This window comes from Emydura macquarii, unplaced genomic scaffold, assembly GCF_026122565.2.
Source record: "Emydura macquarii macquarii isolate MOO-44397 ecotype Brisbane River unplaced genomic scaffold, CSIRO-AGI_Emac_v2 contig_2890, whole genome shotgun sequence".
NCBI classification, from domain to species: Eukaryota; Metazoa; Chordata; order Testudines; family Chelidae; genus Emydura; species Emydura macquarii.
Window position 1 is genome coordinate 4211855 of NW_027133027.1, and position 25944 is coordinate 4237798.

General features: G+C 42.3%; 1 protein-coding gene across 6 annotated transcripts in view; it reads left to right on the forward strand.

Moving 5' to 3' along the window:
* ATXN1 (ataxin 1) overlaps positions 1-25944 on the forward strand; it is a 275271-nt gene that overhangs the window by 89055 nt on the left and 160272 nt on the right. For all 6 annotated transcript variants that reach the window (XR_010923744.1, XM_067568370.1, XM_067568372.1 and 3 more), the window contains one exon: positions 29-96. The gene's annotated coding sequence lies outside the window, so the exon portion shown is untranslated. The remainder of the gene's footprint in view (positions 1-28; positions 97-25944) is intronic.

Below are 25944 nucleotides of genomic sequence, written 5' to 3' on the forward strand. Positions count from 1 at the left end.
TTCATTTTATATTCCCTTGTACTTTCAGATTACATCTTTGGAAGATCTCAACAGGCATGGTGGAGAAAAGAAAGGAAGGGAGGCAGTGATTGAATGGTAGGAAAATGCTTCATCTTTTTTTGGATGCCTCCTACCTGATTTGGAACTGGTGTGGGGTGGGTGGGGAAGAAATTATTTTTTATGGTAAACTCTGATATAATGCAGCTATATCTAATAGTGAGTCTACTCAACTTCACCTAATCATGAAAGGGAATTGTAGTCCTGAATTAATGCATTTCCATGAGTTTTCATTACAGTTAGTTAAATTGTATTCCACCTGTGGCCTGTCTACATTATAGATTTTAATATGATTCGGAAATCATATTGCAATACCATCACCATCATTACATTATAAATATAAACAGATCTTTTTGGAATCAGATCTTTTTGAGAAATTACTCTTTGTTTTTTTTAAAATGCATGTTAGATGGATTAGAGAGCTAAATCCCTACCTCAGCATTTGGCATTTGTTACCTGTAGCAGACTTCTGCCAAGTGCAGAGTCACTTTATTTTCTAGGTGAGTGGTTGCTTTATGCACCTTGGAGAAAGGAGAGCTTAATTCCAGGTGGAGTAGGGCAAGCCACGGGGAGAACCAGCCATTAGTAATTGTTCTGAGCAAGGAGATTGCATGATGGCTGGGGCACCAGATTTCTCCTGCTATAGAGGGCATTTTCCCCTTGTTCTCAGAGAGATAGACACCTACTGTTTCTTCCTTCCCCATAGAGATTAACAATTTTGAATGAAGATGTGTACATCAGGAATTTAGCTATCTAATCTGTCTAAGATTTCTGCCCTTACAAATAATAGTAGTGGTGACATCAGCAATGTTGGTTCCCAGTCTCTGAGCTCCTCCGAGCATATGCAGTGAAACGAAGCGTGCAATACAGTAAAATGCAGTATACTTCAATACTTTGTGATACTTCATATACTTCATCTCCTTATAGCTTGGGTCCGTTCCCATTAGCCTCCTCCGTCTGCTGCTCCTTCTCCCTCTGGTCTTTGGTGTGGTCATCCTCACCAAGGTCCTGGCTACTATTAGCAAGCTGGATCAGCTAGCCAGAGGGCTTGTTTGCCAGAACGGAATCTAGTTCTTCATAGAAGGGCAGCTTGAGAGGTAGAGTTATTGTCCCAGCTCCTTAATAATAGTAATTAATACCTAGCTCTTCTCTAGTGCTTTTCATCAGTAGATCTCAAACCACTTTATTAAGGAGGTCTGAATGTTGTGCTGGCACTGTTTAACACTGTGCTCAGGGCCCATGACACCTTACATAGGCCTGTTGGTTGTAAGCCATAGAGGCCAGCTGTGCCCATGTTATCTCATTGCGCCAGATGCCAAATAAGACCCTCATGTTGGCCTTTGGTCAGCTAATAGCTTGACTGAATGCTTTCCCTGGAGTAAGTGGTGAATGCTGGTGTCCAGAAGTTACCTACAGCAACGGCTGGACATTTATATCATAGTAAAGATTTCTTGTTACTCGGTGGAATACCTGTTGAAGAAGGAACAGAAAGCTGGGGGGACTTGATGCAAAGCGCTCACTGTGAAATGTGAAGCACTGTGTTGTGGGATGGAGTTGGGAGGACCGGCTAGCTTGTGTAGCTGTAAGGTTGTGGTTTCCTATCCACTCTGGTGGGAAACTGTTGTAGAGTGTAGTCGAGTGTAGCCAGACCTGAGCTAAGAACCTCATTCCAGCAAATCTGTACACGGAGTTGAAAAAAAATAAAAGGGGGGGGGGAGGGAAATAGATAGATGTTATGATTGTGTCTTGTCTGAGTGATTTTTTTTTTTTTTTTTAATTAAGAGGCTGGAGGAGGACTGTAAATTAGGAAATGGCTGGAATGGGAATGGTAAGTTGGGAAAATGGTTGGAATACAAAACAATCTAAAAAATCTAAAAGGGGAAGAAAATGGTGTACTGTAGAGCTTTGGAAAATATGGGATGATGAACTGAATGAAGCTCACTTAATGCATCAGCCCATCTGTCTTGCTAGTTTCTTTGCCTTAATCACAGACTTCATGAAGTGTCTAATTTTCTTTTTTTAGCTTTCTGTCTTCCTCCTGTGCAAAAGTTAAGGAAGGGAAATCATTGGAGCTGGATTTACTTTTACAGGAGAAAGGAAAAAATGGTATTAGAAGAAGTTAATGATAGTGTCTGTGTGTACTGTAGGTCTATAGATATAAGCTATCTACAATGGGGTTTTGGGGGGCAAACATTTCTCACTCTTGCTACCATTTGTGGCAACTCCTCTGGTGATAGTAACAGTGCTGAGCAGTCTCCAGTGGTTGCTAGTGATTTTAATACTGTGTTGTCTAAGTCTGCTCAGAGCAGGTCTCATCAACATGGGGTGAAATCCTGGCTCCATTGACTTTAATAGAGTCGGTATTTCAACCATGGTATTTAAAAACGGCAGCGGTGGCAGGTCCCTCACTACTGCTCTTACTGTTGCTACTATTGGTCATTAGCCATCCGGGCCATAGAAATCTAGGGAGAGATTCAGCTCTCTCTTACACCTTTGTAAATCTGCAGCAAATCTATATAAGTCCATGGAATTACTCCATTTTACACTAGTACAAATAAGATCAGATTCTGGGCCCAAAAGTTAGAACCATTTTTGTAACCGTTCAGTGACCAGATCAAATGAGTTTTCAATCTCCATGTGGTTCCTAGTTGAATCTCTATCACAATGTGTGGAGCTGCATCTGTTTTTAGCAACAGTGGGAAATTTTTGCCAAACACCCGCAGTGTAATAAGGCCACGTACTTGCGGTATGTACTATGTAGAAGACACTGATTGACATTAATTAGGAGTGGGTAGTGAGAAAGTGTAAAAATAAAATTCCTTTCTGCAAGGTTTACTATTAGAAATCAAGTACATGATGTAATAACGAATGAGTGCGTGTGTGTGTATATGTAGAGGAGGTTGTCTATTCATCATTTAGAACAATAGTGGGAGTTAAACATTACAGGTTTGAATGTCAATAAAAGTCTGGGAGTGCAACCTGTCTGTTGGGAGCTGCTCAGCATAATGGGCTTCAGATTTGTTTCTGCTTGTTTGGCGCTCAGAAATACCTTGGAAAAAAATAATGCTGTAGAATGGAGTTTGTGGCACAAAAACTTCTGAGAGTACTTTGTGTTATTATGTAGGCTATTTTAGGGACAAATCTATTGCAGTAGGGCAGGACAATTTTGTTTGTAAATTGTAGCAGGAACAGTACATTACAATTGAATAGACCGTCAAGTAGTTAAGTAGGTATAGTCCCGACTGATAATATTTCTCAGTTCCTTTTCTACATGTATTCTGAGGATAAGAAGCAATGAATGGATTTCACTGGATTAATGATTTGTGAAATATATTTTTATGTATGTCCCAGTCTTCTTCTGAAATATATGGGCATTCAGCTGTGTCAACCTACAAGCATATCCATTGGCTGTCTGTTGGCTGCATTAATTAATCCAGATCCAAAGGTTCTGTTCTCAGAGAACTGACTTACATGCAAGTACCTAGGTTTAAGATTAGAGTCAGATTTTACTCTCTGTTCCACTAGTGCAGTGTTTCTCAATTTCTTTCCACCCTCGGAACCCTTGCGCGCCCATGCCATACCCTCGGAACCCTTGCGTACCCATGCCATACCATCCGCCGAAAAGTCAGGGAAATCTTCCTCTTTTCGGCAGTGCGGTGTTTGCTTGATTCGGCGGCGCGCTCTCAGGGCCGTTTTCGGCGGCCCCATCTGCTGTTCGGCGGCGCGTGAGCAGCTGTTCGGCGGCCCCATCAGCTGCTCGGCGGCACACGAACAGCTGATCGGTGGCGCGCGACCACCTGTTCGGCGGCACCAGATTTTTTTAACATTCGGCAGCGCGGGACAGCTTCTTCGCAGAACCCTTCTGCCCTTGGGTTCCGCGGAACACCATTTGAGAACCACTGTGCTACTCCAGATTTATGCCACTTTAGATGAAATCTGAATCCGACTTCAAAAATCAAACTGTTTTATTACTGCTCAATAACCTAGGTGAAATCCGTCTCCATGCATTTCCTAGTTGAATCTCTATCACAATTGACACTAACTGAGACTCTTGCTAACAAAGAGGCCATGGCTTGGTCATGGAGACTAAACTGTCCTCTCAATGCCTGTAGAGTGGTGGCAGTACATATTGCTGCACCATTGTGGAGAAGCTTGCATTGCAGTTGCTTGTGTTGTGCCTCCAAACAGGATAGAGGACTGTTATTTAGGGCTTTCAGTTCATCATCTTTCACAAGTCCAAAATCACTTTAAAACCTGAGTAGGAGTTAAGATGTCCACCTGTAATCTGAGCAACTGCTTAGCTCTGCTTCTGGAAGGGAAAGCCTAAGTCTCAGTACATTGAACACTGTTTATGTCTTCAATAACAGACATCGTCTTTTAGCATGTAGTGCTGCAGTAGCACAATGGATATTATAACTGGCTCAACATAGCCTGCTCCTGATCCCGATGCTGTCACTCTGTCTTAAAAGCTTCTGCCTCCACATTGTTTGTTGCTGGTGCGACAGCACTTGGCTTGACTGATGAAAACTTCATAGATACTGGGGTCAGAAAAAAGGCCTTGGGTGACCAGGTCCATTCCCTTTGCATCACAGCACATGCATAAAATTCTACAGAATCACAATCAGTTCTTTTAAGTTCTATTTAATACTTCCAGTGATGGCTGGTCTGCCCCTTCCCTTGGGAGGTTATTCTGTTTTTTCTGCGTATTCATTTGCCAAATTAAGAAAGATCAATCTGAGATATCCAAAGCATGGAACTGCTGGTGGTGCAGGCAGCCATTTAGGAAATCTTTACATAAACAAAGTAAAGGTATTAGTGCAAAACACAACCAGTACCTTGGATGGTGTAAAAGAGCCCTTAGGGAAACGTGCACATACATGAGCACTGAGGTTTCCTGGTTTCCCTGGCAGTAGGCATGGTGTTTAGGGTTCCACAATTTAATTAAAAGAACAGTTGGAGTGCAAGAAGTTGTGCATATCCATTTATTTTGGATCACTGTGTATTTGTATTTCAAAGATTTACTTGTAGATAGGTAAATGACTAAACATGCAGCTAGTTACACAGAATATACAGCATATTTGATGCCAGAACTTAAGCCAGTTTGTGGCTCGTACATTGGAAAATTGTTCTGTTAAAAAGAAAAGTTCCTCCTTACCTAAAGATCACCCCTGTAATGCAGCCATTGTTGTAAGAGATCTGAATGACAGTTGTGCCATTTAGGTGCAGGATATATAGGTTAAAGCCGCCTGGTAACATCCACCTTTTTCAAAATATTGTTATTAAAGGAACACAATTGGCTTGAAATCAGTTTAAAAAGGACAAAATAATTTGATAAGAGCTGCCACTCAATCCACTTGCTGGCATCTGGAATTTTACAATTACATTTTACTGGTTATTGCCACTATTATTTACCACCATTTGCAGTAGCTGTGGCAGAGTAAAGAGTTATGTGCCCACTATCAGGCCACTTAACCTGTCAGAGTGGTGTATGGGGGTCTTCATGTGACTGAGAAGGAGGCCCTTCTGAGAAAATGTACAAAATGAAGAAACGGGAAAAATGTTTAAAATATTTGTTTTCCTGTAATCTCTGTGGTAATAAAGATCAGTCTTGTGTGTAATAATGGTAGGTAAGCATATTCAGAAAGAAGTACTGTATGATTAAAAAGTTAATGGTGTGCCTATAATTTTGCCTGTCTTATTTACTGATCTGGATCCTCCCCGTTTCTCCTACTTCTCTCACCTTTTAAATTTCAACATCTTCCTTGATCCTCTCTCCTCTACTCCCAAAACGACATTCTAAATAAGGGCATGATCCTGCAGATGCTTTCACACATCAGTGACTTAGCTTTGGTTTTCATTGTCTATGTTGAGTACACAAAGAGCATAAATAGGGAAAAGGAAACTGGACTTAAAGTTATTTCATTTTAATAGTCTAAAGTGATATTAACGTGTAAGTTAAAAAGTTGGTTGGTTACAACATGCAGTTTAAATTGAATGTGTCCTTTTTACAAATTGATCCAGTGTTACATGGACCCATCATTTATCTGTGTTCTAGCATGGGTAGTATTATATAAACAGTTTTTTGTGACTGTTACTTGCATGTATTTCTTGTAAGGTCATTCTTTGAAAACCTTTAGTTCTGCATTTATTGGTAATTTCATACTGGTAGATAAATAAACAATTCTTTTCTGTCCGGAGTAGTGAAATTATTTTTATCTCTCTGTTAATCTTCAGCAAGTTTAATGGTTTTGTGGAAGTTTTTTTTTTTTTGGTTTTGGTTTTTTTGTTTTTTTTGCTGTGAAACACCAAATAGTGAATTGAACAAAAATATATGGCTTGTAAAGAAAAACAATAAAAAAAACCCGTGTTTGAAGTTAGCCTATGTTGTCACATGTTTCTCTGTATAATTGTGATGTTAAGGGTCCTCTCTTATAAGGTGCACAGTATATTGGGACAGAGTGCTTTGTGACTCAAATGGTAGTTGAGGGTACTTGGCACCTTTGGTTATTAAAAGTTAAAGAACTAATTCTAATATTTCTTTCTATGTGATTGTTCTATGTATGTAAGAGGAATGTCGTACTCTGAAGCCAAAGTCCTTGTTGAAATGCAGATGTATTTTTAGTAGGTAGTTGGAGCCAATTGGGCTTCTTCATGGTCTTTGCTTGTACTTTTATTAATTTTTAATGACTCAAGTAATTTGTTTTATAGACACAAAACCCAGACTGTTACATTTGTGTTTTCCAAAGGGGAATAGTATTGTATTTTACTGTGTAAAAATTATAGCATCAAAGGAAAATATAGTGATTGACAGAGTATATAGTTAGCCACTGATGAGTGTGTTCATCTGCTGTAAGGTTAAAATGCAGATCATAATGCAAAAGAGTTGCTTTAATGTGGGCATACATAGTATGTGGTGCTCCACATGGTGAGGATACGGTAATTGTGCCTGTCAAGTCATCAACCCCAGCACAAAGTTAATTTTACTGAATTGTGTTGACAAAGTAAACTTTAAAAGGCCTGATTTTCCACCGCCCTGCCCTTTGTGCAGCAATTTACATCAGCACAGAGTGACTGTAAAACACTGTTGTTCTGATTTGGTAGCATTTCCCATCCATTTTGCACGGAGGTAAATATAATTCCTTCTCTATTAATGTAAAAGACTTCACAAAGTGCAGGGCATAGAGAATCAGGCCCGTAGGAGTTGAAATCTCATTTCTGTTTAATGGCCTCACCCAGCCATTTAAAACAGTGCAAGTGGTATGTGGTAAATGAATGCATTTACCTTCTCATGTTTTTTATTCCTTTAGGTCCTGACTGTAAAGTCTTTACGCAGGGAAAGCTTTCACTGAAGTGAGGGATTAGGAGTTTTACCACAATGATACCAATTACTGTGCAATGTTAAACTTCCAGGACTTGATTCTGATATAGACAAGGTGATTTTACACTGCTCAGACAATGTAAAGAGGCCTTGAAGTAGATGTAAATTACCTGATTCCGGTTCACACCAAAGGCCCCTTTTACATTGCCAGAGGTGTGCAAAGTGCCCATAGTGTAAATAAGAATCAGGTACACTTAAAAAAAAAAGGGGGGGGGGGAGGAAGAATGAATAAAAAGTGTATCTAAAGTGTTCTGTGGGTATAAATCCTTCAGTCATTGGATAGCTATTTATAAATTTGAATTAAACAGCTTAAGTTGACATGTACAGTTCCATCAATTTTGTGTGGCGTGGATGGTTTATGAATAAGTGGGAGGAAAATCTTTTCAGTAAATACTTTCTAGGGATGTGTCATTACAGAACATTCCAATATTTAATTTGGGGAAAAAAAAAGTATTCTTAGAAAATTTCCTCTGAGCCTCTTTTTAATCCAGTGTCTGTTCAGTTTACTTGAGATCTGTGTATCGCAGTTATCATCCAGTTCTGAATTCTTTGTTACAAACTTGTACAGGATGAAACATCAAATTCTTTAATACAACGCACAAGGATACTGCCTAAAAAAGTCTTTAATTCACTATACTAGTACATTGTTGTACTGTAAGTGCTTTCCCATTAGTGTTTAGAGCACAAAATAATGTTCACACAGTACAAATGCTTCAAAGGACAGCAGTGACCACATTTGTGTGTAGGCTAAGAACCTGGAATATTCGGTTTCATTTTAAAATGTTTTTCCTTCTACTTAATTATCAAGTTTTACTTTTGTAAAAAGTGTCTATGTTGGAAATAGTGGCACAGCCATAGCTATACAGCGGTGAGGACAGTGCTGCTATTATAATTGGGATGTGTTTAAAGCAGCGATTTTTTTGAATTGACTTTTTGGCAGAATTTAGTTTTGTTTGTGCCGTTCAAAGTGAAATGATTTTTCCCCCAAAGTTCTATTTTGTGTATTTGGAAAGGAGTAATCTCTCCTTCCAGAGATAATCTATAAGTACTAGGTACTGTATATCTCCTATCTATCTAAGGTATTTATGTAGCCTCTATTAATATAGTATCTGAGTGCCTCTCAATCTTCAGTGTATGTATCCTCACAGCACCACTGAGAGGTAGGGAAGTACTATAATCCCCATTTTACAAATGGCGATCTGAGGCATAAAGAAGCTAAGGTCTGGATGCACAAAGGGACTTAGGCATTGCAGTGCTGAGTATCGCAGTGTCTAAAAGTTAGGTGCCATGAAAATCACTGGAATGACACAGATCTACACAGCCTGAGTTGGGCACCGAGGCTCCCTATATGAATGGGGAGAAATAGGTGCCTAAGAATGTGATCCACAAAAGCCATCACGTGAGGTGGGGAACTGCTTAAGTTAGCCAATGGGAGATGCTGAGGAAACGGCATAGGTGGAGTTTGACTGCTTAATTTGGGGGAGGAAGTGGTAGGGAGGTTAGGTATATATGTCTACCTAATTCTTCTGCCAATGTTCCGCTTAAGCTACCTTGGCAACTGGAGCGTTGGGCAGTTTAATTTCTTGGCCAGTTGCTTTCCTGAACTTCCGGCTTCCAGTCACGTGACCGGAAGCCAGAGTGCTTGTTTTTCTGCCAGACCCACCTGAGTCAGCTGCAGGCTCTGCCAAAAGATAAATCCTAAAAAAATCATCATAAGTTGGGGGGGCAATGGTCCCCCGATGCCCCCCCAAACTCTGTCCGTAGGAAATGGGCAATGCCAAGCCCGGTCCCTCTCACAGAGTTAGGCATCTAAGTTGGACGGCTGGGAAGCGCTTATCCCTACTAGTGATCCACAACCAGGAACAACTCTCCTGGAGTTCTTGTGAGACTGAGTTAAGTGCCTGCTGCTCACGCCACGCAAAACTGTAGCAGCAGGAAGTGGTGCTGCTTACTGCCCTGATGATGTTTAGCCCAGTAGTTGGAGAACTAACCTGTGAGGTGGGAGAGCTAAATTCAATTCCCCTCTCTGCCTGAGGGGGAGAGAGGATTTGAACAGGGGGTCTCTCACCACTCAGGAGAGGGCTCCAGCAGCTGGGCTACAGAATATTCTGAGGTGGGGCTCCCTCAGTCTCGCCTTTTTAAACTATTCCAATTTGGATAAACAATTAAAGGTTAATTGGAGCAGGGGCTCTCTTCCCTCCTGGATGGGTGCCCTACCCACCAGACTATTGAGTCATTCTTTGTGTCTGCTCCCATGACTCTGTAAGTACTTATCCACAGCGAAACAGCTGCAACACAAGAGACTGAGGGAGCCCCCACTCCCCACCAGAATATCCCATAGTTCTGTGGTTAGAGCCCTCTTTTGAGAAGTGGGAGATCCCTGGTCAAATCCTTTCTCCACCTCGGGTAAAGGGGAGAATTGTATCCAGGACTCTCACATCCTAGGTGAGTGCTCCAATCCCCACCCCTGCCAGATTTTGAAAGGAGCATGATCTGTAGGCAGCCTCAGAGCATTGCTACTTGATTGGGCCCCACAGGCAAGATAGTTACTCCTCTGCTTATCTTTCCCTTGTTGGTGGATTGCCCTGGGGCTTAGGCAGGAGATAGACATCTGGATGCATAAAGGAGGGTAGCAGTGCACATGCAAAAACTTAAGTGCCTAGGGAACTTTTACCCTGAAAACTGAGGCACTGAGTGAGTTTAGGCACCTACAGGGTTAAGTGGCAGCCAAGCAGAAGTTTTGTGGATTGCATGGGTGCCTAAAATGGGGATTTAGGCGCCTGAGTGACTTATCCAAGGTCACACAGGAAGCCTGTACTAGAGCAGGGAATTAAACCTAGACTTCCTGAGTCCCAGGTTGGCTCCTTAATTGCTAGATCCAGGCTACTGTACCCCTTTCCGGAGTCTGATTTGTCTTGCGTACCCCTTTAAAAACTACTTGCCTACAAAATCAGACATAAAAATACAAGTGTCACAGCACACTATTAATGAAAAATGGCTTGCTTTCTCATTTTTACCATATAATTATAAAATAAATCAACTGGAATATAAATATTGTACTAACTGTACTTCAGTGTATAGTACATAGAGCAATACAAACAAGTCATTGACTGTATGAAATTTTAGTTTGTCATGACTTTGCTAGTGCTTTTTATGTAGTCTGCTGTAAAACTAGGCAAATACCTAGATGAGTTGAAGTGCCCCCTGGAAGACCTCTGGTTGAGAACCACTGTGCTAGACAATCCTCCTTCTTTTATCTTTAGTTTAGAACTCTAGGAATTGGGATGAGTCCAGCCATGAACTATTGTTGTGAGGGCAGCTGTGAATATACCATTAACTTGTCTGCAGTGAAACGTTGTTAAAAGGAATTCTTTTGTCTTGTTAAAATAATTCATTCCGGCAGTTCTCTGTACTGGTGGAGTGAAAACGTGGGAATATTTTTTCCTTTAATTTAGGCCTGAAACTTAGCGGGTAAAATTAAGTGATGTCCTACAGTGAACATCAAAAGACACATTGATGAATGTGTTACTTCTTTCATACTGTGACCTGTGCTGCTAAATGGCTGTTCTCTAGGACTGTATATTTGGTCACTATAATTTTTTAGTTTTTTGCTATATTGGAAGGAAAAGGACTTCTGATATAATGAACTTTTTGAGAAGATTTTCTATAACTGTATATTCTATGGAATATATAAATTGTCACAAGTCAAGGTACATTTTGCTTTACTGCAGTTCATGGTAATCTCATTCATTGCTATGTGGTTAGCACAGGACTACTCTGAATATGGGGAGGATTTTTTTCCTTTCTAATGTTTCTACATCAGTGTAATGTATCTGAGAACACTCCATAGATATTCAACCATCTGGTTCCTTTAATTCTGCTGAATTTACCAGAAGAAAAAGTAATGTGTTATGCCTTTCTAAATATAGTTCTCGTTCCTTGATTGAAAATTGAATCACTTACCCTGTGAAAAACTCTGATATTCTGTATTTTTCCCTTGCTGTATTCTGAATACATTTGTGGAAATTAAAAACCTTGAGCTGTTAGTACAGGTGGCCATTTCTCTGAATTTGTGTCCATGTTTTTGTCACTTTGCAACCCAAATGTTCTCAGACTCTGTTAAAGAAGAAGGGTATTTATATTACTAGTCTTTAGGGAAACCCCTTTGTTATCCAACCTCTTACTATTTACCAGATGATAGTGTAAAATAAAGATTTAAAAACCTGCTTAAAGAGAACCGTGTTGGCTGAATGGAGAGCAGGGTAGTTAAAGGAGAAAGATAGCCTATTGGGAAGGATACATTTCACTTTGCCTTTCAAATAGAGCTTTGCAAAATGTTCATAATAAAACCCCAATTTAAATTAAACTTTCTCTATAATTTAAGATTCTGTTGCAAACCTTCCAGAGGGGTAGCCGTGTTAGTCTGTATACAGCAAAAACAACGAGAGTCCTGTAGCACTTTAAAGACTAACAAATTTAATTTCTGCAGGCATAAGCTTTCATGGGCTGCAGCCCACTTCGTCAGATGCAAGAAATAGAAATCAGATGGGGGTATATATATACATCCAAGGGTAAGGAACAACAGTGGGGAAGTTTAGCTCTGAGCAAAGTCCATTAAGTTAGAGTAGATGAGGCCTATTCACAACCATTGATTAGAAGGTGAGAATGTGTGAACAGTGACAATTACTTTTTGTAATGAGATAACCATTGCAAGTCCCTATTCAGACCCAGTTTGATTGTGTCAAGTTTGCATATGAGTTCCAGCTCTGCAGTTTCTTACTGAAGTCTGTTTTTGACTGTTTTAAAACACAAGCTCTAGCTCTTTTGGTGGCCAATACAATTTTCCATAACGTGAGTCAATGCTCTCGACTCTTTATTTTATTCTGGCAAAACAGACCCAGCAGAGTTGTGAGCATCCTGCATTCATCTTAATAAAGTGTTAACTTTTAAACTCTAGTTTTGATTCTTCAAATGCATAAACTTACCAGATTGCAGTACCCAACCAGATGGATAAGGGCTCCAGGCACATCACAAACTATCAGGGCCTTAAACTGCTGCCAGGGTAGTATGTTTAGCCACTGGGGATGAGGAAAGGGTATGTTTTATGTTGCTCTTAAGACAGCGCCTCTGAATGATGCATGGAATGACGTTAATAGTCTTCTAGGTCTTCTATATCTTTGCCATACAGTGGGTTACTGGGACATAATATCATTCAGAGAGGATAAAGGGAGAAAAATTGAGTGATCCTGGAACCTTTTGTTCTTTCTGTCCCCTTCCAGAAGTAAATGATTAAACAGGGCTTGCAGGCAGTTCAATGGAGATGGGGGAGCAATGGTGTCAGTGTTTATTTTGAGATGAAAACAAAGATTTGTTTATGTAATAAATAAAGAATTGCTATTACAAGCAATTCAGATTTTTTCTCCTAACATTGCATAAGATTCTTATTTGCTGGTTTGCTTTTCTCACTATCTAATAAGGTGATTGTGGCAGCTTTGGATGACAGAAAACATCATTCTTGCTTGTCATTCAGTGTGCTCAGATCACATTTCTCCAGGTTTAGAAAGCCGTGGGGGAAAGGAGGTTGGTAAAAACTTATTTCTGCACAATTTGAACCAGCTGTTGGAAATGGATTACTTTGCAACTCGTTTCCTAGCTTCCATTCTCACGAACCCTAAGGGCTTGTCTGTCCTGAGAAATTTACTGTGCTAGCCTGTGTGCTATCGTGTCCCTGGTCTTTTTGGAGCTTTGTGCAGTCTTGTAATATGACTATAGCATGGGTTAGTACCATCCATACAGACCAAGCCCAGTCTGTGTCGTGATGTTATCTGGGCTATAACTCTTCCATTTTACATGGTTAAGGATACAATTCGGTCATGGAGATCACAGAATCTGTGACCTCCGTGACTTCTGGGGTGGGGCTGGAGTAATTGTTAGCCCTAGCTACCAGCCAACACCTGACTGCTCAGATTGGGTCATCCCCCTGGGGCTGGCACAGGCAGCTCTGTTTTCCCTCCTCCCCCAGGACATTTTTAGTAAAAGTCAGGGACAGGTTGTGGGCTTCCAAAATTTTTTGTTTATTGCCCGTGACCTGACCCTCACTTTTACTAGAAATACCTGTAACAGAATCTTAACCCTAAACATGGTACATGTTCTAGTGGAGTCAGAAGCTAATCAGAACTTTACTTGCAAAGTCTCTGTACTGGGGCTGGTAATGAGTTTGACACTATTTCCAAGCAATGTTTGTAACATGATTTGCATCTGAACTTTACATGTCTAGAAAGTGTGTTACAAACAATCATGATTCTAATAAAAATCCTTCTCCACCTTGTACAGAGAAATAGTCCTAAAATTTTGCTTAATGACCGTTTTTGAACATGAAAGTGTTGAGAGCACACTTCAGGCCATAGTTGGTATCTAGTAACTACAGTGATGGTTGCTATATAAAGTGTCTAAGAACGAATGTAAACAGAGCCATAGGCTCTGAAGTTGCTCCGTTTGTTGCACAGTTCATATGTAATTTGCACTTTGTGTTAGGATGGGTTTCAATAATTGTATTTATCTGAGGGTTTCTGTAGCACCTATTTCCATAGTGGCCAAGCACTTAGCATACCTATAAAATGAAGTTGCTTGCACTTGTGCAAGATTTATATGACTCACAATTCCGTTTGCATTACAAAAGGGAAAAAAATTGAAAAAATATTTTTAAAAGATTTCTGCAAATTGTAATTGAGACACTTGGTCAAAATGCATTCTTGGTAAATGTGTCAGTAAAAACTGCCTCCCCTTTTAATAAATGTCTACAGATGCTTCCAATGTGCATGCAAGGAGATAGTGTCAGGACACACAGACCCCAAGTAATAAGATCTACAGCTCCTTGCTTGGCACTTTGTTGTGCTCCTTATGGGCTTTATCTGTAGTATTAGGATAGATTATTTAAGGGTGGTGCAGGGTGTATTAGTGAAGGTGTGGGATGTGTGGCCAATGGACTCCATGCCTATACAGAGTCAACAGCCATTTCTCCCATCATAGAAAGGGCTTCAGAAGACAAAAATTGTTTTCATAGTAACGTTTATTGTAATATGACTCAATAATTGTTTGAAATGTCATGTGTGAAATAAAAGCAGATTCCCCTTCCCCTCCACCTCCCCAAAAGCTTAAATCTTAGTGGAAATATTTTTGAACAAGCAAATTACACATCCCATTGATGGCTAAATCTTGCTTATTCTCATAGATACAACTTTCTTTGCCATTATTTCCACGCTCATTTCTTTTGTTTAGCTGCATTGTAACTGCTGTATTTTCAATACAATGACCAGTGAAATTAAAGAGAAATCAATAGCAGGTAAAAGTGCAATGGTAATTATATGAAGGCAGAAATTCCACATACACTGGCATTATTAAATAAAAATGTACTTGTTTTCTCTGCAAATCCAACTCATAACTCCTCATAGATATTAAATCTAGTTTGTCTAAGCTCTCTCCTCTCTGAAACACTTGTTCCTCTCAAAGTCTATTTTTTGGTGCCTGAATACTTTATTAGCAGGGATAACCTCACCTTTTTTCTCATTTTCGTTCAATACGTAAGATAAAACAGTTTCAGAATCAATCCTGTCCCTCATTAATTTGAGATTTAGGAAGCAGAATAAAGGGGTGATAATAGAATGCTTTCAATTAAATCATCAATAATTGCACATACAAAACGCATTGACTACATTTGAACCTATTTAATAACTTCTGCTGAGTGTCACCTGTTTGAGACTAAAGCTGAGGGTAAGTGTGACATTAGCTCCTATTTAAATATGTGGGGGCCTGATTCTCCTCCTTCTTACTGCTGCATATCTGGAGTAACTCTACTGAAATCAACTGTTACGATAGTGTGAAACTGGTGTGAAAGTGAAATGAGTGTCACAATTGACACTTTTTTATATGTGCAACACAAGCACATAGTTTGTTTCACAGCCTTTGTAGCCTTGAGTTGTGTGTTCTAAAAGAAGAGCCTGCTTGTTAGCCATCCCCAATGAGCTGTCTGATTTGTCCTCATCCGCTTCCATGTCTAATAACAGGCACTTCCTATCTTCTTATCAGAGGTGGAGCTTGCCAAGCCTATTTGCAGCAACTTCATCAGCAAAGTGCACAGCCCTCAGACCATCATCAAATCTGGTCATAGGGCAGTCATCAGGGATGTCTATCTTTGGCCACAGCTTCAAGGTGGGATCTTCTTGTTGGCCCCAGGTGTGAAGGCTGGCTGCACACTGACCCTGGACTGTTTGAAATTGGTTCAGAAGGGCCCATGAGTAGCATGGCCAATCAAAGCCGGCTACACACATCATTGATTTAGAAGGGACTGGTTTCTGACATCAACTGCAGACCCTTCTTCATATCACATCAACGTCACAGAGAAATCTGAGCAGGGTGAATGGGCCCCCAATGGGTGCCTCGAAGACAAGCGTGCTCTTGGGTGATCAAAGAGGTCTGCATATAGTAGTAAGCTTGGGTTTGCCCTGATCTACTCAACCATTCTGGCATCAGATGTACAGGAGCGATGCTGCTTAACATGGGGAGCAACTGTAACAGTGTGGGTCGAATTGTCCTAGTTATGAACCACATGGTTGAGTGTAATGGTGTGTCAGTCAACTTGATGATAGATGAATGGAGCCAGATTGGAGCACAGGTATTCTGCTGCAGAGTAACAGAGAGTTAAACGGGATGGTCGGAGAGTTTGAACACTTGCTCCCCATGAAGTATCAGGCAGTTTGCTTAGAAGGTTGTTACATGTCCTCACCTTTGCTGCAGTTTTCCTCAGGTGGTTAAGATATGTGAGAGATTTATCTAGGCTTACTCCAACATAGACTGCATGGGATTCTTGTTTCAGGTGATGTCCATTGAGAAAGACATTCCGTTCTTGGCCTGCTCTGGCATTGTAAAGATGGAACACAGTCAAAACTGCCTTGGTTGCACTTGGTTTTAAATGCCAGTGATTACAGCTTTTGGCCATCTTAATCAAATCAACATTTAGGGCATCTTCAAGTTGTGGGAATGACCGTGCTTGGATGCCTAAGCAAATGTCCGCTGCATATGTGAACTTGCAGGACTGGGTGAGAGGAAAGCTGTTTGTGTACAGGTTGAAAAGTGTTAGTTCCAGCACAGAGCCTTGGGGCAGACCATTAGTTGGTTTGTCTTTTTTTGCACGCGAACTCCATCTCCTGTGTGCACTCGGAAACATCTGTTGTGGAAGAGAAGGTCAGCAACGTTGACGATCCATGCCAAGAGTGCTCTTGACAATTTGAATAAGAGCCTCATGTGCCGGACTGTGTCATATGTTGCTGTCAGGTCCAGAAATAGGGCTCTCATCTTCAAGTTTTTCAGAAAACCATTTTTGATTAATGTTGTCAAAGCTAGCACTTGATTGCAGGTGCTTTGACCTCTCTGAAAGCCTACTTGCCCGATGCTGAGTATTGAACCCACTTCTGGGGAGATGCACTGAAGATTGAGGTTCTCCAGCACCTAGACCGATATCTCTGTTGTCCTTGCCATTCAATAACTTGCAACATTATGTGGATCTTTCCTGAATTTTAGGAGCGCAGTGACTTTTGACTTCCCCATACCTTCAGAAGTCACTTTTTGTTCACCGCTTGCATGAAGAACTGCATTAGCCACTGATGAACACGAGTTCCAAGGTGCTTCAAGAACTCTGGTGATATGTTGTCATAGTCAGCAGCAGTGCTGCTCCTAATGTTACCTAGAATTTTGTCTCACTTGGTGTCTGTGAATGGCTCTATGTATTGTTGAGTGGTGTTTTCTCTGATGTAACTGACGCCATTTGTCATGGACTTGTTATCTGACATGCTTCTCATTTAATGCTTTTGACACATTCAAAAGACTGCTGGCAGCTTGGTTTGGTGTGATGGGCAAGTGGGCTTAGGACTGGTGGTTGCTGAACTGCACTGAGACAATTAATCAAATTCCAGCATTTCCCACTTCAGTGAGTAAAGTTTAGATTTTCAGTCATCTTGTCCCCTCATACCCATCTAGCGACTCAAGTAGATGGTCAATGGTATCTGGATCACCAGAGGATTTATACTGAGTGAGCAGTTTAGCACATTCAGCATAAAGGCACAGCCTGTAGATTGGATGGTGGCTGTGCAGAGTGGACATGCAGGTGGTTTGAAGATGGCTCCTTGAAATTGACCGAAAGCTTCATTGACTGGATGATGTGTGATGGTTTGGAGAAACTTTTTTCTAAACCATCTGTGTACTTTTTCCAGTATGCCATCCTGAAGTTCCATCTTGGCTTGTTAAATGTTCTAATGGTTGGGAGTTGTAGGCAGATGTAAATAATAGAAGGTTTTCGATGGCTGTAGTGGGACGCCTTCCAAGACCAGACATGATGCCGGTTGGAAGTGACCATCCATGGATGATACCCAGCACATATCGGGAGAGTATTCACAAGACCATCTGCCTGAGTGGAAGGTTCCTCTCTGCTTTGCAACATGGATGAGGGCAAGATCATTGTTAGATACCCACTCCATGAGTTGGTCTCCATTAGCCTTTGATGCAGAATATCCCCAGTCAGGATTGTGGAGTTACCTACATAGACAGTTGGATGAGCTACTTGCTGGTCCCAGTTAACATTTGGTGCTTTGTAAATATTTGCAATCTGGAAACCTTTCACCTGAATTACATCACAGACATTAGTAGATGTAAGTGGAGCGGCATCGGAGATGTTTGACCAGCTGTAGGTGCTGCAGCTGTGTTTGGCATGTGGGATGTGGCACAGTAGGTTGAAACTGGCTACCATGAAGCATCTTGCTTCTGTGGTGGTGATGTGTGTCTCTTGCAGGCAGAGAATGTCAACGTCATGATGACAGGAGAAATCACTGATAATGCTTGTTTGGCTGCCAACAGTCCCTCATCGTTGAGCTTTAGTGTTCTAAGGGCTGGCCCAATAGCACAAACATTTGGGGGCTGTGTGGAATTGCATCAAGAATGTTGGCTGGCAAGTGACAAGATTTAGCCCAAGAAAGGACTTTCAGTGCAGTCTGGATCATCAGTTTCCCTGGTATAAACTGGGTACTTACGAGTGCACGACGAGAATGCTGATCCATTGCCTCCACTTCCCATTATACTAAAAATTGCACCAAAGACTTTCACGAAGACTTCAGTCTATCTGCAGTATTTTTCTCTAACAGGTAATCCAGCATGATTTCCTGTAGAGACTGCTCTTCTATTTGTCTAGCCCATTGTCTAGGGACCATAGTGACATTGAAAGGTCATTTCTTTCTTATTCTCAGGTGTTGGTGAATTTTAGGAAGAATGCCTTTTCCGTTTTTATCAAGGTTAGTTCGTTTGGAAACTTGCTTTGGTGCGACAGTGAGCAGAAGGTGTCCATCTCAGGGGAGAGACTAAGAAGAATTAGAAGGAGTTTGATAACTTCAAAAATTCAAGCTTCTGTCACAAAAGGAATATGTGCATTCTTTTTATGGGTGGTCAGCTTAGATGCTAAGCCATTAGGAGAGGCGTCCCTGTTTCTCCTCTTTAAAGATTTGTTCTACATCAAGAGTTGAATGCTGACTGTAATCTGGTCATTGTGGTTTATCCAGAATGAAGCCCTCACTAAAGTAATGGCTGTCAGAGGAATGCGTTCACCAAGAACTTCATTTGTGTGAACGCAAATAGGAACCTGTGTCCTCAAATAACAGCTTCCTAGGTTGTGGTGTGACGTTTAGAGTCTCTATCCAGGAGTTGTGGTCAAGACAAAAAGTTGGCCAACATATAGATCCATTTAAATTGCAGCCATGCCATCTTCTGTTGTGGAACTGTTGTCTCACAAGCTAAACAGGCTAAAGGTAGACCAGCATTTCCTTTTAACAAGGGTCTAATGGCTGAGTATGGATCTAGGATCCCAGAATTTTGTACTTTAATTAGGTCTGGTTCTTCTATTGACTTGTAGCATGACCTTGGGTGGGCAGGTAACTTAACTGCTTGGTGCTTCAGTTTCCACATCTGTTAAATGGGAACAACCATACTGTGAGGTTTAATTCTTAGTGGTAAATTTTATTTATTACTTGTATGGGAAACCTTCCGTAAAACCTTAGTGACGTGTTGATGATTCACTGGCTGGTGCTCTTTCCCCAGGCTAGTGAACAAATGCCCCAGAGTGGTGTTTCTGGAGGTGTCTTCTTTCAGAAAATATGTCAAATCAAGGTCCAGTTATTATGATACTTTTTATAAGAGAAAGGGTGTTAACCTATCTGTCCTGAAAATCCCACCTCAATTGACTACAGTCTGCCTACCAAAATCCTCCCACTTTCAACTGGATATGGTATTCTTGATGTCCTGCCCAAAACAGGTATTTGGGGTTGCCTTGGGGTCTTATCAGCCTCACCCTTTTTTTTTATTAGCTGCAACTAAAAGCCAATAGAAAGTACTCTGCAGAGGGAAGAACAGGTACCCTTCATGGGGAGAAGACAGTGTGTTGGGGGAGAGAGACTAGGTGGAGGAATGGAAAGGAGTGGAAAATGGAATAGATGTGGATAGAGGGAAGCAGGATCAACAAGGAAACGCAGGAGGTGGAAGCTAGAGTGCATCATGGAAGAGGAATAAGCAGGAGACTGAGCTGAAGAAGCAGGCAGAGAAGAGTAAAACGGGAGAGAGGCAGACAGGGATAGATGAGAGGGCAGGAACATCAGGAAGAGCTAGGAAAGGGGCAAAAGAGATGGACCAGTTAGCTGCATATGAAGCCTTGCAAGGGGAGGGGACTAGAAGTGCCTGTTTGTGGGTGGTGTGAGAGAGGGACTGCATGCCAACTTGGGGAGGGAGTTGGAGGAGGAAGAAGAGGAACCAACCATGTGGGGAAAAAAGGTAATAGTGGGAGGTGTTCCCCTCACCGTTACCCAGTCAGGGAATTCCAGTGCAGTGGGAGCTTTCAGTACTTCAGTGGTTCATTAAACGATCCTACCCCTACTTACCTCAGAGGTGTTATGAGCCTTAACTAGTTAATGTTTATCCTCTGATAAAAGGAGCTATTGTAATCAGGTTATTATTATCATCTTCATCATCATTATTAGGAAGACTTGGGGTACTGTAAATAAGAGTTGAGAGGGGTGAAGTCAGAGGAGCTGATTTGGTTATGGGATCTAATTTTCAATTTGGCCTTAATCCAACATCTTGTGGTGCTTCCATAATTTTACAGATGCAATTTGTATTCTTTAGATGGCTATCCATGAGACTGTGCCTGGATTTTAAAAGTCTGGCCAGTAGTTTAACAATTTAGGCTACCAAAAGACCGTCTTCATGAGGAAAAAGGCCCCCTGGCTGGGAAAATCTAAGATAGCTGAGACGTCCCATGTATAAATAAGAAATCACCTTACTCCTCTAACTCTGTTTTTTGTTATAGTTGTCTCCCCGTCAAGCCTTTCTTATCCGTAACTTTTCATTAAATCCAGATTGATTAATTTTACTTGCGTTTGTACATTATTTTAATCTTAGCTCTTTCCAAAAAAAGAGGAGAGTAATAGAAACAGCCCTTGTGAGAAACAAACTTCTAGATGATGGTATCAAATTATTTTTCACAGTTAGGCATAGTAAATTACTTTTCATCATTGGTAAAATTTGCTCCAATGACATGTTTCCTCCTCCACAGAATACAGTTGGGTTCCGAGACAGCGATAAAGAACTAGCAGTCATGAAATTGAAATAGCATTTAACTTTTTATTTAACGTTATATTTATCTGCTTGGTGAACTACATAGTAAGTTGTACAGACAGGCTGTTTGCAGACAGATTGCCTTTTAACATCCTGTTATCTGTGCAGAATTCGCGCTTCACTTTTGACTGAACTTTTCCAAAAGAGCATGGTGTTGTGATGAAAAAATAAAGGGCCCAATCCTGCAGTCTTTACTTCATTCAAACCTCCTGTTGCAACAGTCAGTGCCTGTATGAGGAACAAGTAAGGGATTCTGATGTTTAGCCTAAACTTTTGACAAAGTAGCTGACTTTTATTTTCTAACGGCCTGCGATACTACAGTTTCGTGCCAGGTTAACTGTATTGATCATTGGAGTTGCATCGATGTAAAACTAGCATAATGCAGTGGGGAATCAGGCTCTATGGGTCAGCTTCCCCTCTAACTGGTGCTAGTGTAAATCAAGAATACCTCCACTGAAGCCAGTGGAGTTATGCTGGTAGAACTGGTGTAAGCAAGGGGAAAATCAGGCTCTAAGTGTCTAACTTTCAAGAACCTTTTAAAAATTAGTTTATTTGCTATTGTGAAGATCTCCAGACAAAAATCCAGCACAGTAAATAAGGACTAAGGACTTGATTCTGCAGTTAGATCTGTCAGGGCAAACCCTTCCACCATTATGGAGCTCATTGCAGGATTAGGGCCTTTATTCTAAAGTTAGTGGGAGTCTGCCTGAGTAAGGACTGAGTGAGTGGATGCAGAAATTGGCCCTAAGTGAATAAAATAGTTGTTATAATGCATCTCTTTGCTATTGAAGGTAAAATTCCTCTCTGAGACAGGTACTGTGGATCTTGTCTCTAAATAGGCACTGTTCTGCTCTCCCTACTCATGTGAAACTCAGTTGATGTCAGTATGTACCCTGTATATATAGGGAAAACAGGGTTTCAGAGTCAATAACTACCCACAGTCTATCTCAAAGTAGAATTCTGCCCTAGGAAAGGAGGGATTTATTCAAGTTATGCATCTTATTCCCTGCAAGACTAAATATATATAAACGTCATTACTTAAAATGACCAAATTACTTTTTGTCCTTAGAGAAATTTCAGCATATTAAACTACAACCTGTTTGTGTAAAAATATCATTTAATTTTAATTTTAAAAACCTCATTTAAACTCTGAGTTAGCTGTGAAAATCTCATCCACAGCCCATGACTGTATAAATTAATGCCACAAGTATCAAATCTGGGTGCCTAAAGCCGTGGCCTGATTTTTGGAGTGGTCAACCCACCTGAGAACCCCTTCCTTAACTTTGGTGGGCGCTATGGTGGGGCTCTATACCACTGTAAAGCAGGCCACTTATTGCCCAACTGGAGGCATCCAAATGAGAAAATGTTGGCCTAATGTTACTTCTTCTTAGGTCTCCTATATACTGCTCTTCATTTTTGAGACAAGGACTGTTGTTAACTATATGTTTGTATAGGAACCAACCTGGTCAAGGCCTCTAGGGGTTACCACTTTGGTCAGAGCGAACAATCAGAAGAAAAGCAGTGACCTGCCCAGTCAAAGAAACCCCATATTATAAAAGCAGCAGCGCAGAATGTATCCAGTTTGGTTGGTAAAGGTGTGAAAGCTGCTGATATGATAGTAGAGAGAGAATGTTCTGTATCTACAGGAAAACAATGGGCTAGGAACGCAGTGAAGGAGTTGGGCTTAGATTGTAAACTCTCCTACTCATAGTGGAGTCAGGGTGATGGTGAGAGAAGAGTTGAGAAAGATGGCGATTGAAGTTTGTAGAATAAGTGACAGATTAATGGCTGTATGAGTGAAAGTTACAGAGAGCACTATGTTTGTGATATCAGCAGATGCACCTCAACAAGGATGTGACGAAGAAGAAAAGGAGACTTATTCTTCGAGTGCTTGCTCATGTCCATTCCATAGTAGGTGTGTGTGTGCCTTTGTGCACGGTTATCGGAACTTTTTTCCCTTTAGTGGTACCTATAGGGATGGCTTTGGCGCCCCCTGGAGCCATGCACACATGCTGCGGTATATGAGGTGCTGCCGGCCCTACGCCCCCTCAGTTCCTTCTTTCCGCCTGTGATGGTTGCTGGAACTGCTTCAGCTTGCATCGCAAGTGCTCAATCCCTTTTGTTCTCCCTTAATCATTTGTTGTTTGTCTGAGGCTAAGTCTACACTGACAGTGGCAGATTGCAGCCGTCAGATCGATTTCTGTGGATCGACTGAGTGGTCAGTGAAGACCTGCTCAGTCGATCCAGAAATTGACGTATTAAGACCACCTTCTCAAGTGGCGTAGCACTGTATCGATGGGAACGTGGTTCCCATTGGCGCAGTGCAGTGAAAACGGCGCACAGAAGAGAAGCAGGGATGTCGACGGGAGTTACACAAGTTTTTTGCGTACTTTGCATAACTCCGGTCGACTGCCGCCGAATCTCGGAGGTAAGTGTAGACAGGGCCTTAGTTAGGTAGATTAGACCTTAAGTGTTGTTAATAGTGGTAGTTAGTCACTTAGGATAGTCCTGGCTGGGACTTTGCTGGGAGTGGGGTATGCCCTGGTCACTGGGTTTCAAACCGTGTGCCTCCTGTGGGAAGGCCTTTCCGCTGAGCGACCCCCATGATAGTTACCTAAAGTGCCTGGGGGAAGCTCATCACAAGGACAAATGCAAAATTTGTAAGGCTTTCAGACCTCGGACCTAAAAAGACAGAGAGATCCGCTTGAAAGCCTTACTAATGTAGGCAGCACTCAGATCAGCCTCCGAACCAATCTGTTCTGCTTCGGTACTTTGTGTGGCATCGGTGCAGAGTGCACCGTCAGCACCGGCCCTGCTTCAGTAGCATGACTTTTTCCTCTCAAAAGCAGCACATAGAGCAGGAACGCTCCACTGCACCGTCCAAGAAAGCAGGGTTGAGCACGGGGCCGCACCAAAGCCAGACAGTGGAGACTTGCTAGCCACCGCTGGAGCCTATGTCTCCAACCAGGGAGACACCCCTGACTCCTGGGAATGGGAGGGCATCTCTGCACCTTCCGGCGCTGTCAATACCCAGAGGTGTTTCAGGCGGCACAGACTTTGTTGGCCTTGCCCCCACTGCCCCTGGCCCAGCCTCCGCCCAGAGAGAAGGGGCCCGTGTCGCAGGGGAAGCCCGCATTGGACCCCCTGGTTAGCTCAGGCAATCACCGGAGTGGGGAGGAACATCTCCAACAACCCGGTCACTCCGGGTGGAGGGGTCAGCATGGCACCGCTCCTCCAGAAGTTGCTTCAGGTCATGGTTGCTGGAGCACCCCACATTGGTGGGCCACGGAGCGAGGTCATGATCCCTGGCACCTGGCAAAGTTCATTCCAGGAGGCAGTGCCTGTCTGGGTCGCCTGCAGGAGGCCACTCCCCAGAGGGAAGTCGGCACTGCTCCCTGGCACTGAGGAGTTCATCCGCACCGGTGTGGCGCAGAACCTGGTTGCTGGAGGCTGCACCGGCCCAAAGGTCCACCTAGCAGCTACATTGGCATTCCACCAGTCTTTGGAGGGGAGATCAGTTTTCTCCCACCCTATGACAATTAGGTTCCTGAAAGGGGTGGAGAGGCTCTATCCGCAGGTCCGTGACCTGGTGCCTCCCGGGGATCTCAACCTGGTCCTCTTGTGGCCCATGGCTACATGCCTTTTATTGCTGCTGTCATGGAAGGTGGCCTTCCTGGTGGCCATTACCTCAGCAAAGAGGATCTCCGAGATTAGGGCGCTGACCTCGCGGCCTCTTCATACTGTGTTCTGTAAAGACAAAGTTCAGTTGTGGCTACACTCGGCCTTCCTGCTTAAGGTGGTTTCCCAATTTCATTATAACCAAGATATTTTTATCCCTGTGTTTTTTCCCAAATGGTTCAGAGGAGGAGAGGAGGTGGCACACGCTAGATGGTAGATGGGCATTTAGAATTCTACATTGAGTGCATGAGACCGTTCCGGAGATATACACAGCTCTTTGTCGCGGTGGCTGATCGGATGAAAGGCTCACCTGTTTCCGCCCAGCATATCTCATTGTGGATGACTTCCTGCATCAAGTTCTGTTATGAGCAGGCGAAGGTACCACTTCCGGGGATAATTACAGCCCACTCAATCAGAGCTCAAGCTTCGTCCACAGCCTTCCTAGTGAGAGTGCCTGTGCAAGACATCTGCAGGGCTGCCACCTAGTCGTCTGTACACACCTTCATGTCCCACTATGTCATCGTCCAGCAGGCTTCGGCGGAGCAGTGCTGCAGGCAGCTCATCCGTAACTCCGGCCCATCTCTAAGGTATTGCTTGTGAGTCACCTACAATGGAATGGACATGAGCAAGCACTTGAAGAAGTAAAGATGGTTACTTATCTTGTAACTGTTATTCTTCAAGATATGTTGCTCATGTTCATTCCACGACCCACCCCCTGTCCCCACTGCTGGAGTTGGTGGCCAGAAGGAACTGAGGGGGCATAGGGCCGGCAGCACCTCATATACCATGGCATGTGTGCGGGGCTCCAGGGGGTGCCGAAGCTGGTCCTATGGCTACCGCTAAAGGGAAAAAAGTTCCCGTAACCGTGCACGAAGGCACACACACACTGACAATGGAATGGACATGAGTAGCACATCTCGAAGAACAACAGTTACAAGGTAGCTAATTCTTTTTCCATCAAGACTTGCAGGCGGTAGTGAGCACAGTAGCAGCGGAGGAGCTGCTGGTGGTTCTGGGCAATATGAATACAAACAGATACAAAAGCCAGATTGATATGACATTGGAGAGGAAGTCTCAGTGGAGTAGAGGTATGAACTGCAAAGTGATATCTAGCAGATGGGAGTACT